The sequence below is a fragment of the Lolium perenne genome, chromosome 5 (assembly GCF_019359855.2).
Source record: "Lolium perenne isolate Kyuss_39 chromosome 5, Kyuss_2.0, whole genome shotgun sequence".
In the NCBI taxonomy this organism is placed as follows: domain Eukaryota; kingdom Viridiplantae; phylum Streptophyta; class Magnoliopsida; order Poales; family Poaceae; genus Lolium; species Lolium perenne.
In genome coordinates, this window is record NC_067248.2 from 196,298,419 (window position 1) to 196,311,066 (window position 12,648).

The window sequence follows — 12,648 nt, forward strand, 5'->3', positions numbered from 1 at the left end:
CTTAATTGTTTCTGTTCTCCTTTAATTACTAAGGATTTGAGAACTGGTTTTATCTTACTCCAATAGATTTCTATTATAACCTAAATCTATTGTTAAAGTAACTAAAGTTATTATAGTTCTTTTTATAGTTAACTTTGGTCATATGGACTGATGGTTTCTCACTATATTAATTATGGATTTTGAATCTAAGATTTTTTTAGGTCCTTTAATTGAGGAATGAATGAATTATAGATGTGCTAGGATTCTACTTATGATCACCAAATGGTTCACAAGTTAAGGTTGGGATATAAGCCTAGGGTTGCTTACCAGTTACCTCCCTATGTGTAACATCCCAAAATTTTCCAAATTTTGGAATGTTAAATAAATAATATATGTTGATTGAATTTATTGTCTTTGTTGAAATTCTCCGAAGAAACGGAAACTTTTTGAGGACTTGTTTAAACTTTTCTTAATTACGATAGAAACATTATACATGAGCGGATAAATATGACTATCCAAAATTATAAATTTTGGTTGAGGAAAATTTATACAAATCCGATTTGTGTGTTGTGTTTTAACACTTGGACCTAAGTGGCGTGTAAAAAAAAAAATCCAAACCATGTTGAATTATTTAGAGAGGGAATAATATGACTTTCCCAAGAGAGAGGAAATAACATGACATTTCCAAAATATATAAATGGTCTTGGAAGTATTCGATTTGTGGTGTTATTTGACATTTATTGTATTTTATATATATCTTATTTCATTTCCAAAATAAATAAAAAATTACGAGACGGGGATAACATGACATCCTCAAATATAGAGTTGGAAATGATTTAAATATAACACATGTGCATGTTAATTGTTTTATCAAAAATAAATTATTTATTCATAGGAAGGACTGAAAATACATTTCCTAAAGTCCTATATAATTATTTTATTTTTATGGGAATTTTCTGGATTTTTGATTGAGCTTAGTCCTAAATCTTTGATGTGAAAGAAATAAAATAGGAAGAGTTTAGAGAAAAAAATAAAAATAAAGAAGAGGCTAGACCAACCGACCCGGACCCAAATCACAACAGCCAGGACGTGTCCCTCTTCCCAGGAAGAAAAAAAAAAAAAAAGAGCACGAGCTGCCCAGGTCGTCTCCCCCAGGAAAAGAAAATAAGGCTGTAGTCGTCTTCAACCTCTGCCTATGAACGGAAACGGCAGAAACTGGCCGCGTCGGTGCACCCTACTGCATCCTCTCCTCTGCTCGGACCCCAGGTCCATCTAGAACCTTCCTCTACCTCTTTCCCCTTCGTCTCCCCGCGTTATTGCGCTTTTATTCGAGATGCAATTGCCATGGCGTTACAGGAAACAGCCACGGCCATTAACATCGACTCCCGTTGCTCCACGTTCTCCCTCTCTGTATAAATTCTACCGGAGCTTCCAAATAGCATACCACACTCCTCCACTGATTCACGCCCCCAGGCTGCCCCTGTGGAGGGCGAATTTCTTCGCCGGAGTTCCGACGGCCGCCGCGACGTTTCGTCGAATTCTCCGGGTATGGAGGGACTCAGGCCCTGATTCTTCTCCTTGTCTTTCTCTTTAGCCCGTACGAATCACACTGATGCCTCCGTTTGATCCAATTCATAGCCGGAGGTCACCCACGACGAGCTCCCGACGCCTCGACACTGCAGCCGTCCGTCACCGTCTCAGTTAGTTTCGACAAAGGAGCATCACGCCGTCTTCAGCGTGAAGAGAGGAACGACGTATGATACTTTTCCCTTCTGCGGGTACACCCACATCATCGACAACATCTCTGTCTGAGCCTACCGTCACCGTGGTCAGCTTCCCGGCTATCTTTCAGTCAAGTCCGGCCGGTGAGTTGCACCTGTTTCTCTATTTCCCTTCTTATTTCTCTGAAGCAGCATGCTCCCGTCAGGTCATCATAGATCATAGCTTTATCAGGATTTTAGTGAACATACTTCAATTTCTGCATCCAAATACGAAACTGGCAGTATAGTTTTAGCAAGGCTCGTTTTCACTTAATTCGCTTCCAGTTCAGAACAGTATAGTCTGAAGATGTCAGTACGTGCAGTTTCAGTCAAATTCGTTTTGGAAAGACTGTACGTGAAACCTTCAGAAACACAAAACTATAGTTCTACTTAACCAAATTTTGCAAATAACATCTTTTTGGAAACCTTGGAAGGAGTAGAATTTTATGGAACCCTTAGTTTTCCTTTTTTTTTTTACAGATTACCGTTCAATAAATTTTGAGGCAAAGTTTCGAACTAGTTTGGCCATAGTTTAATTCTACAAACAGTTTTAATGTTGTCCTTTCCATAAAATCATATGGGAAGATTACGACCATCTGTTAGTGTTATCTAAAATTGTTTTCACTAATATTAACAACTAATTTAGTTAACTTGTAATCACCCTAGTTTCATATGGTTAAAATTTGGAAATAACCAATTGAAAAATAGCTTATGTATGCGTATGTTTTATAGATTTCATAATCTAGTTCTTATTTCATTTTGGTTGTTGGAATGACTCGATGTTTTATTTGGAGTTTATTTATATTTCCATATTTGGTTTTGTTTGATATTTCCTTTTTGAAATGTCTGTATGTTTATGTATGGTATTGTTTTTCTTTTCGTTGCGATAGGTTTCACGAAGAGTGACGGGATAATTTTTTTATCAAGGAAATAATATTGATAGTTATGTTGAAAAGATAATTATTCTTCATCAATGAAAGGCAAGTTGCACATGACCTTTTGTCCTACTATTTTTGGATATGCATGTTTTACAAGTATTTTCGTAGAAATGCATGTGTAGGGATATTATGCTTTGCTATCCTAGTAGAGAGCCATAGGATTTCTTACCATGTTCCTTGTAGCCATTTTATAAAAATGCGTATATTGTATGAGTGCTTAGCCAATTGCTTGGTAGACGTGGGATATGGGTTTTCAAAGAACAAAACCTTTTATGAAAATTGACATGCGCCCATTCTGGGGTGGTATGGTGAAAATATTTTTGAAATAAAAACTTATCAAAATGTTTTCCTCTGGGCGGAGTGGTATGTTGGGAGCGTCTACAAGAGTTGCATCCAGTGAGTGGCTCTGCAGACTCAGGTTTTGATGGGGACCGCCGCCCAGGGTCAAAGAGATCTTCAAAGTTTCAGTTGAGGAAGCTTCTAGTACAGCCACATGCTATATGGGCTCTGGCTTAGTCGTACATAGAGGGAAACCCTTGCATCGGTACCGCCATTGGAGAGGGGTCTTCGGATCATAGTTGCGGGCGGACTGGGATTATGTATAGGGGGCTTCTATGGAAAACTTCGTCATGATCCATACCCGGTTAAACCAAATGAAGGATACAACAAAAAGGATGGATTGTGACATGTGGGGAAAGTGTACAACCTCTGCAGAGTGTATGATCTAATCGATTAGCCGTGCTCCCGGATGTGAGCAATTTGAGCAACTGAAGATTGAAGCGGATGAAGGATCTCCTATGTTTTCAAAACCTTTTCAAAAAATGTTTTGGCATGCTAAGTTTATCCAGTGAGTGGCTCTGAACTTAGGATTGCCCGAACTGTTTTGCAATTACTACTTTCATCCAGTGAGTGGCTCTGAATGTAGTGTTGTCTAAAAACTTAATGCATGCTAACTCTATCCAGTGAGTGGCTCTGGAGTTAGTTTAGCGTGTTTTGGGGATGGAATGTAGGATGGTGAACCTTGGTGGATTCCTTGTGTTTGTCCAACCCTATATTATTTTGTTTTAAAAATATATAAAGACAAAGAAAGTTTCTAAAAAGATTTTCATGAAACAAAATTGGCTTTACGCAAAATAAAACCCGAGCCTTCCTTTGACATACCTTTGCATGTATAAAAATATAAACCACCTTGCAACTTGTGTAACTTGCCAATACATTCAAAGTATTGACCAAATGTTTTTGGCTGTAACTTTACCTGTTGCAGATGATGAGTGAGGACGACTAGGATCATGGGTCTATACTCAACAAGCCCTGTGGCGTTGATGAAGCCCAAGACGTACCTTTATGTTTCCGCTGTAATGTGAGCCAGCCACTATGCTGTGCAAGTTGTATATGCAACTCTGGATTCATCGTTTGAGTAATAAAATGACGTATGTTATATCTTGATATTCATTTGTTACTGTGTGTGCTAGCTATGATCCAGGGATAGCACAGTAAGCACAGAGATTCGAACCCTACCAGGTTCGAGTCGCTACAAAATGGTATCAGAGCATATGTTGACTGTAGGACGTGACCCTAGAAAATGGAAACCATAGGATCAACTATATTCTCAAAGATTTTTCGAAAATACTCTCATACTACTCATCTTTCTTAAGATTGCAAAATGATTTCTGTTCACTCATCTATTCAAATATGTAGTTGGACATCACCCACTAGAACCCGAAAATCTCAAAATTCTCTTTCGTCTAGAATATTTATTTGGGGAAAAATTATTTGTGGAAATTCTCGTATTCTACTTCTTAGTTATTGTCTTTCTTGACCTATTTGGTTTTTGAAATAATTTGAAACTCTTCTCTTAAAATTCTTCAAGAGCAAGTGCTTTCAATTCTGACGTGATGACCGGATCTACAATGACACCATCGGACATCTTCAAAAGGAATGAAGTTAAAATTACCGAAGACTCTGAAGACTGAGATTCCAAGATGACCTATTAGGAACCAAAGACCTGATAGGTTTAGCTAAATCGTTAGATGCGACGATTTGTGTGATTTGTGAGTTGTCATTTTTCTGGTTTTCATGACACTCGCAAATAAAATCATTTTAGAATAAAATTTGTTTGTAAGGGTATATCTATAGTTCTTTCTCCCTAGGATCTACATCTTTCCTATCTGAAACCATCGCGACAAGGAACATGGATTCAAGACATGGAAAAGAACTGAAGAATGGCAAAGTAATTGGAGGTACTTAGAAGATATTTGGTGATCTACGAAGACTTTCTTTTAAGGGTGGTAGCACCCTTGATTCTCTCCAAACCCATATTCTTTCTAGCCTTCTCGAATCTCGAGGACGAGATTCCTTTTAAGGGTAGTAGTTTGTAACATCCCAAAATTTTCCAAATTTTGGAATGTTAAATAAATAATATATGTTGATTGAATTTATTGTCTTTGTTGAAATTCTCCGAAGAAACGGAAACTTTTTGAGGACTTGTTTAAACTTTTCTTAATTACGATAGAAACATTATACATGAGCGGATAAATATGACTATCCAAAATTATAAATTTTGGTTGAGGAAAATTTATACAAATCCGATTTGTGTGTTGTGTTTTAACACTTGGATCTAAGTGGCGTGTAAAAAAAAAAATCCAAACCATGTTGAATTATTTAGAGAGGGAATAATATGACTTTCCCAAGAGAGAGGAAATAACATGACATTTCCAAAATATATAAATGGTCTTGGAAGTATTCGATTTGTGGTGTTATTTGACATTTATTGTATTTTATATATATCTTATTTCATTTCCAAAATAAATAAAAAATTACGAGACGGGGATAACATGACATCCTCAAATATAGAGTTGGAAATGATTTAAATATAACACATGTGCATGTTAATTGTTTTATCAAAAATAAATTATTTATTCATAGGAAGGACTGAAAATACATTTCCTAAAGTCCTATATAATTATTTTATTTTTATGGGAATTTTCTGGATTTTTGATTGAGCTTAGTCCTAAATCTTTGATGTGAAAGAAATAAAATAGGAAGAGTTTAGAGAAAAAAATAAAAATAAAGAAGAGGCTAGACCAACCGACCCGGACCCAAATCACAACAGCCAGGACGTGTCCCTCTTCCCAGGAAGAAAAAAAAAAAAAAAGAGCACGAGCTGCCCAGGTCGTCTCCCCCAGGAAAAGAAAATAAGGCTGTAGTCGTCTTCAACCTCTGCCTATGAACGGAAACGGCAGAAACTGGCCGCGTCGGTGCACCTACTGCATCCTCTCCTCTGCTCGGACCCCAGGTCCATCTAGAACCTTCCTCTACCTCTTTCCCCTTCGTCTCCCCGCGTTATTGCGCTTTTATTCGAGATGCAATTGCCATGGCGTTACAGGAAACAGCCACGGCCATTAACATCGACTCCCGTTGCTCCACGTTCTCCCTCTCTGTATAAATTCTACCGGAGCTTCCAAATAGCATACCACACTCCTCCACTGATTCACGCCCCCAGGCTGCCCCTGTGGAGGGCGAATTTCTTCGCCGGAGTTCCGACGGCCGCCGCGACGTTTCGTCGAATTCTCCGGGTATGGAGGGACTCAGGCCCTGATTCTTCTCCTTGTCTTTCTCTTTAGCCCGTACGAATCACACTGATGCCTCCGTTTGATCCAATTCATAGCCGGAGGTCACCCACGACGAGCTCCCGACGCCTCGACACTGCAGCCGTCCGTCACCGTCTCAGTTAGTTTCGACAAAGGAGCATCACGCCGTCTTCAGCGTGAAGAGAGGAACGACGTATGATACTTTTCCCTTCTGCGGGTACACCCACATCATCGACAACATCTCTGTCTGAGCCTACCGTCACCGTGGTCAGCTTCCCGGCTATCTTTCAGTCAAGTCCGGCCGGTGAGTTGCACCTGTTTCTCTATTTCCCTTCTTATTTCTCTGAAGCAGCATGCTCCCGTCAGGTCATCATAGATCATAGCTTTATCAGGATTTTAGTGAACATACTTCAATTTCTGCATCCAAATACGAAACTGGCAGTATAGTTTTAGCAAGGCTCGTTTTCACTTAATTCGCTTCCAGTTCAGAACAGTATAGTCTGAAGATGTCAGTACGTGCAGTTTCAGTCAAATTCGTTTTGGAAAGACTGTACGTGAAACCTTCAGAAACACAAAACTATAGTTCTACTTAACCAAATTTTGCAAATAACATCTTTTTGGAAACCTTGGAAGGAGTAGAATTTTATGGAACCCTTAGTTTTCCTTTTTTTTTTTACAGATTACCGTTCAATAAATTTTGAGGCAAAGTTTCGAACTAGTTTGGCCATAGTTTAATTCTACAAACAGTTTTAATGTTGTCCTTTCCATAAAATCATATGGGAAGATTACGACCATCTGTTAGTGTTATCTAAAATTGTTTTCACTAATATTAACAACTAATTTAGTTAACTTGTAATCACCCTAGTTTCATATGGTTAAAATTTGGAAATAACCAATTGAAAAATAGCTTATGTATGCGTATGTTTTATAGATTTCATAATCTAGTTCTTATTTCATTTTGGTTGTTGGAATGACTCGATGTTTTATTTGGAGTTTATTTATATTTCCATATTTGGTTTTGTTTGATATTTCCTTTTTGAAATGTCTGTATGTTTATGTATGGTATTGTTTTTCTTTTCGTTGCGATAGGTTTCACGAAGAGTGACGGGATAATTTTTTTATCAAGGAAATAATATTGATAGTTATGTTGAAAAGATAATTATTCTTCATCAATGAAAGGCAAGTTGCACATGACCTTTTGTCCTACTATTTTTGGATATGCATGTTTTACAAGTATTTTCGTAGAAATGCATGTGTAGGGATATTATGCTTTGCTATCCTAGTAGAGAGCCATAGGATTTCTTACCATGTTCCTTGTAGCCATTTTATAAAAATGCGTATATTGTATGAGTGCTTAGCCAATTGCTTGGTAGACGTGGGATATGGGTTTTCAAAGAACAAAACCTTTTATGAAAATTGACATGCGCCCATTCTGGGGTGGTATGGTGAAAATATTTTTGAAATAAAAACTTATCAAAATGTTTTCCTCTGGGCGGAGTGGTATGTTGGGAGCGTCTACAAGAGTTGCATCCAGTGAGTGGCTCTGCAGACTCAGGTTTTGATGGGGACCGCCGCCCAGGGTCAAAGAGATCTTCAAAGTTTCAGTTGAGGAAGCTTCTAGTACAGCCACATGCTATATGGGCTCTGGCTTAGTCGTACATAGAGGGAAACCCTTGCATCGGTACCGCCATTGGAGAGGGGTCTTCGGATCATAGTTGCGGGCGGACTGGGATTATGTATAGGGGGCTTCTATGGAAAACTTCGTCATGATCCATACCCGGTTAAACCAAATGAAGGATACAACAAAAAGGATGGATTGTGACATGTGGGGAAAGTGTACAACCTCTGCAGAGTGTATGATCTAATCGATTAGCCGTGCTCCCGGATGTGAGCAATTTGAGCAACTGAAGATTGAAGCGGATGAAGGATCTCCTATGTTTTCAAAACCTTTTCAAAAAATGTTTTGGCATGCTAAGTTTATCCAGTGAGTGGCTCTGAACTTAGGATTGCCCGAACTGTTTTGCAATTACTACTTTCATCCAGTGAGTGGCTCTGAATGTAGTGTTGTCTAAAAACTTAATGCATGCTAACTCTATCCAGTGAGTGGCTCTGGAGTTAGTTTAGCGTGTTTTGGGGATGGAATGTAGGATGGTGAACCTTGGTGGATTCCTTGTGTTTGTCCAACCCTATATTATTTTGTTTTAAAAATATATAAAGACAAAGAAAGTTTCTAAAAAGATTTTCATGAAACAAAATTGGCTTTACGCAAAATAAAACCCGAGCCTTCCTTTGACATACCTTTGCATGTATAAAAATATAAACCACCTTGCAACTTGTGTAACTTGCCAATACATTCAAAGTATTGACCAAATGTTTTTGGCTGTAACTTTACCTGTTGCAGATGATGAGTGAGGACGACTAGGATCATGGGTCTATACTCAACAAGCCCTGTGGCGTTGATGAAGCCCAAGACGTACCTTTATGTTTCCGCTGTAATGTGAGCCAGCCACTATGCTGTGCAAGTTGTATATGCAACTCTGGATTCATCGTTTGAGTAATAAAATTACGTATGTTATATCTTGATATTCATTTGTTACTGTGTGTGCTAGCTATGATCCAGGGATAGCACAGTAAGCACAGAGATTCGAACCCTACCAGGTTCGAGTCGCTACACTATGATTTCATGATATCTACTTATCCGATTAGGGTTTAACTTATCCTCACATATCACCAAAGCATGATCATGGATTAGGCATGATCAACTTGTTCTTAATATTTCTACCTCAAGTTCCTAGGGTTTATGATCATCACTCAATTTATAATGATCAAGGTTTGGCTTCCTAAGGTATCTCTCATTAAATGGGTTTCTCATTTCCATGATCAAGCATTGTCTTGATCAATTAAGGTATAGCACTTCTATTTTACTTTCTAGGATGGACATGGTCAGGGTTGTCTCCATAGTTTTATATCCCAGGAAAATGCCTGAGATATTCTGTTAGGGTTTTACTTAAGCAAGGTTGACATACACATCTAGGTATATGGATAGTTCTCTCCCTCAAATTCAAGTGTTGCCTCAACTAACTTGAGTGTAGCACCATAGCTTGAGCTCTCTTTCATAGGAATAGTTATTCTAGGGTTTATGGTGTATTCACAATATCTCAATAGATACTTAGCCTAAAACTCCACTTGGCTATCTTGGTTGAATTAATCTCCTCCTTACTTTATCAATTTATGGATATGGTTTGATTCCATGTGATATTAGGTTATCTCACCACTCCAAGGTGAAATGGTTAATCTCCTGATACTTTAATTCAAAGGTTGTCCTTTATTCTTAAATAGGTAAAGCTAGGATTAGTATTAATGGTCTCTCTCAATTGGGAATGACTTGAATAATATCCCAAGGTTATGTTCTTAAGATAATGTTTTGTTTACATGGATGTATATCCAGGTTTGCCTCAAGGTTTGTCATTGCTTCCTTAAATAAAATAGGACTCTCACCTCTTTAGGTTTTATGTAAGGCTATTTGTAATAGAGATGAATATACACTTCTTGAGTGGATCTCCTTGTTATAATTCCAATGTGGAAGTGGAATGAATACCATGAGGTTTCATGGTAGGATCATAGATTATTCTTAGGACATGGAAAAGATAAGTGAAGAATGGTTTCTTCATTTATTGTTACTTGATTTCCAATTAAATGGATGTTCATATGTTATGTCAAGGAATATCATGTTGTGATCTTTAATAAGATCAAATAGTTGATCCTTGATTAATAAGTTCTTGTGTTGATTTTAATTCCATTTGATCTATCCCCTTAGATCAAATTATCTCTACCCAAAACAAGGTTTTAGCAAAGTCACATTGAGGTTTATAGCGCTTGACTTGATGAGCTACTTCAATTCCACCAAGGTCAAGTGAAACTTCAGTTACTGTGACTGTTTTACTTTAAAGCGCGAAAATTCCCCAGATTTTCTATGAATGAATGCAATGCACACATCTATTTCCTCTATTTTTGTAACCCCAATACCTGGGATATTACAACAACCACCACCGTGACAACACCTGAAGTACAGACTCTCCAAAAGCGACGCCTCCAAGAAGGGAACAATGCACCAGCGCCGTCGTCGCCCGACCAAAGGTCTTAGAGCATCTCCAGTCACGTCCCCCAAAACATCCCCCAAACCGCACCGGATTGAGCGTTTGGGGGCCGTGTTTTGTTTGTGCTGCGTTTGGGGGACGTCGCTCCCCAGCCGCGTCCCCCAAACGCCGCCCCAAACATTAAAAATACTTTTTTTTGGCATTTTTATTTCAATTTCCACAAACTAATACATAATTGGGAACGTGGTTTACACGAAGACATAATTTGGAACATGGTTTTCCACAACCTAATACATAGTTTGAACCATGATGGACACAAATATAAAATATTGCAAAAAAACTAAACCTAACTAGGACGTGCATCGAAGGTTTCGTGTGTTCGCTGCCAAGAAAGAACACTCGAGAGCACACCCAGTCACCCAAACTGGAAAATCCAGCTGCTGACGGTGCCCTTGTTGGTTCTACCGAGTTAGAACAAACAGAGACCTCCGTGCACGTATTCGCTGCATGCGAAGAAACAACACTCTTCATCAGTCGTCCTCCTCGTCGGTGTTGTCGCCGTGGTAATCCGGCAGCGCGTCTCGTCGAAGACCTTGACGCTCATGTCCCTGTCGCCAAAGTAGGTGAACAGGAGGAGGAAGCCGGCTTCGAGGCTGTGGTGGCGCGCGAACTTCTCCCAGCCGATGTGGAGGTACATCTTGCCGCGCGCGTCGTAGATCACGTCGATGATCCACCGGTAGTAGCCGCACGAAACCTCCCGCAGATGCATCGTGCCCGGGCGGTCATCACCGGCGACGTAGGCGGCGAAGGAGTCCGGCAGCCTCTGGATGCCGCGTGGGTCGCCCTTGAGGACGAGGACGAACTCGAACAGCACGCCCGCATCCGCGTCCATCTCCGACGATGAAGACGACGGCGAGCGTGCAACTCTGCCGCGGTCGCGGCCACGACCATGACCACGACCGCGAGCTCGGCCTCCACCTCTCCCAGCCATGGCGTCGACTCTTGTTGAGATGGTGGCGGCTAGGGTTGGGGAGAGAGGCGCTAGGGTTTGTGTGTGAGAGGGACGATGAGAGGCGGCCCTTTTTATAGGCCGGAGGGAGGCGGGGGAGCGGTGGCGCTCATTAACGCCGGCACGCAGAGCTAGGCGCGACGAGACACGTCGTTGCACTCTGCGGGAACTGCACCGTCGCTGCGCCTCTGCGGGAACTGCACCATCGCTGCGAGCCAGTAACTTCCGTCGCGAGGTAGGCGACGGTTAGGTTAAAATTTATTGTGCCGCTGACGGTTCGGGCCCGCGTCGCTTTGCCTCGCTTTTCGGTGCGTCCGGCATCCCCGGTGTGTCCCCTGTGGGACGGGGACGGGCTCGGGGCGCGCCAGACAAAATTGGGCTTTTCGGGACGCGGCTGGAACGGTTTTTTGGTCCGGCGCGCCCCAAAAAGCTTTGGGGGACGGTTTGGGGGACGCGACTGAAGATGCTCTTAGGTTTTCACCCTGAAGATAGTCTCCACTCTCAAAACAATGCTTCCAACAAGAACATTGCCAGACACAACCAGTTAAGGCCAGACCTTGGGTTTTCACCCTGAGAGGTAAGATTCCGAACTTCCCATGTGCTGCCGCCTCCACATGCATACCACTGCTGCAGAGACTCGAACCTCCTTTAGCCAGTCCACCAATCCGGCCTTCATGATATTCCTTCTTCTGACTTCACCATGGACCAAAAAGTCACCTGATGTCAACACAGCATAGAGCTTCACGCCGCTCCCTCCGGAACCAAACGGTCGGAATAAAAACATGGGTGCGCGCAACCGAATACCACCCGATCCAGCAAACCGCAGGCAAAAGATGCACTATTCCATTCGCCAGCGAAGCTTTCCGGAACTCATCTCTCCAGCCAGATCAAAGCAAACTGACCTCCGGAAGATCTTCATCCTCGCATGCGAGAAACCCGAGGACCGCCACCAAAAACAAAGCAAGATCAGCAGCCCCCACGCTGCCAATCCCTCCCGCCGGATCACCAAGGAAGAGGACAGCGATGCGGATCATGCTTACTGATGGCGCGTGATGCACACGTCTGTTGGGAACCCCAAGAGGAAGGTGTGATGCACACAGCAGTAAGTTTTCCCTCAGAAAGAAACCAAGGTTATCGAACCAGTAGGAGATGAAGGCCACGTGAAGGTTGTTGGTGGAGGAGTGTAGTGCGGCGCAACACCAGGGATTCCGGCGCCAACGTGGAACCTGCACAACACAATCAACATACTTTGCCCCAACTTAACAGTGAGGTTGT

The 12,648-nt window shown here is 41.2% G+C and overlaps 2 long non-coding RNA genes across 4 annotated transcripts; both read left to right on the top strand.

The window, feature by feature from the left end:
• The first annotated feature begins 1,022 nt into the window (after positions 1 to 1,022).
• On the top strand, positions 1,023 to 4,123 carry LOC127301579 (uncharacterized). 2 transcript variants are annotated; one of them, XR_011745392.1, is made up of 5 exons: positions 1,025 to 1,245; positions 1,336 to 1,525; positions 1,618 to 1,844; positions 2,630 to 2,719; positions 3,942 to 4,123. It is a non-coding gene; the product is annotated as an uncharacterized lncRNA (long non-coding RNA). The 2 variants fall into 2 exon arrangements; XR_011745391.1 differs by having other exon boundaries at positions 1,023 to 1,525.
• A 1,816-nt stretch (positions 4,124 to 5,939) lies between these two features.
• Positions 5,940 to 8,825, top strand: LOC139831077 (uncharacterized). 2 transcript variants are annotated; one of them, XR_011745394.1, is made up of 5 exons: positions 5,940 to 5,972; positions 6,063 to 6,252; positions 6,345 to 6,571; positions 7,357 to 7,446; positions 8,669 to 8,825. It is a non-coding gene; the product is annotated as an uncharacterized lncRNA (long non-coding RNA). The 2 variants fall into 2 exon arrangements; XR_011745393.1 differs by lacking the exon at positions 5,940 to 5,972 and having other exon boundaries at positions 5,980 to 6,252.
• The last annotated feature ends 3,823 nt before the right edge of the window (positions 8,826 to 12,648 follow it).